The 1,418-nt window shown below is 48.9% G+C and overlaps 1 non-coding gene across 1 annotated transcript; it reads right to left on the reverse strand.

The window, feature by feature from the left end:
* Positions 1-402: 402 nt before the first annotated feature.
* Positions 403-476, reverse strand: Trnat-ugu (transfer RNA threonine (anticodon UGU)). Its single transcript has one exon. It is a non-coding gene; the product is annotated as a tRNA-Thr (tRNA).
* Positions 477-1,418: the final 942 nt, after the last annotated feature.

The raw sequence follows: 1,418 nt of genomic DNA on the forward strand, positions 1-1,418 counted from the left end.
CAAACCAATTTGACTCACAGGTATGACAATGTGTGCTGGAACTGTCAAACGGCAGACAGCCGACGCAGGACAATAAGTTCACGCTCGTAACACGCGATAAGTACGAGATGATGTGTATTTCCATTTTCGGTACAGCTGGAAACTGCCACTGGCTCTTAGTCCACCACAGGTTACAGACTATGTCTCACCTATTGGGGAAAGACCTGAAGCTCTGCATCAGGGGAGGACCAGAAGACGAACAAGACAAAAAACGACAAACGCTTTCCACTAAGCCTCGGCACGGGACAGAATTACGAAACTGCCTCCACATTGCACAAAGCATAGAATTATTATGACTAATTGAAACCCTCAGCTGCCGACAGGTGTTGTTGATATACCTTGATGTGGACAGTTGAAAATGTGTGCCCCGACCGGGACTCTAACCCGGGATCTCCTGCTTACATGGCAGACGCTCTATCCATCTGAGCCACCGAGGACACAGATGAATAGCGAGACTGCAGGGACTTATCCCTTGCACGCTTCCCGTGAGAGTCACATTCCCAACTGTTCACAATTCTACATGTGTAATGTACCTTATAGACATTTGAACACATTTTCAACTGTCCACATCGAGGTATTTCTGCACCTGTCGGCAGCTGAGGGTTTCACTTAGTCATCATTTATTCCAGGGAAAAGCTGCACGGTCATCAACAGTATTCTGTTCTTTCGAGAACAGTTACTGTCTTCACATATGTAGTTAAAGGCTACCCAGCCATTTACCTTCGTCTCTGCGAATGTGCACAGGTTGCCCAAACTCTTACGGGAATCGCCAAAGCGTGCGCGAGTAATGAGTGGATGGGCAAATGTCTATAAGGTACATTACATATGTAGAATTGTGGACAGTTGAGAATGAGTGTCTCACGGGAAGCGTGCAAGGGATAAGTCTCTGCAGTCGCGCTATTCATCTGTGTCTTCGGTGGCTCAGATCACAGTCCAGCTTTCGTCGCCGTGCAGTGCGGACGTGTTGTTCTTCCCGCTTGCGGAGCGCGCGCGCTCGCTGTTGTTTATATTTCAGCGGCCGTCACTTACGTGTCGCTTACGTGCACTGGAGCCATGGCCAATAGTTTTCGAAAATCAACTTTACGATTCAACTTCTGCAACGAATACGCACGACCAAAGGCCTTGAAAGTGGAACGCTTCCTACGCGACGTTGCTAAGATCCCAGCTTCCGACATCTTGGACATCCATTTGTCCATATTAAGCAGTACTGTGTACGTGAAAGTCGTCAATGACGCGGTGTGTGAAAGAATACTTCGTGACACCAACCATGGATTACGCTTTTGCCACGCCGACGGCAATGTCGGAGCGGTCACTGTCGACCATGCCGGCTTAGGAATGCGCACCATACGAGTTTTCGAACTCCCGTTCGAGCTACCGGC

The sequence above is a fragment of the Schistocerca gregaria genome, chromosome 1 (genome assembly GCF_023897955.1).
Source record: "Schistocerca gregaria isolate iqSchGreg1 chromosome 1, iqSchGreg1.2, whole genome shotgun sequence".
Lineage (NCBI taxonomy): Eukaryota > Metazoa > Arthropoda > Insecta > Orthoptera > Acrididae > Schistocerca > Schistocerca gregaria.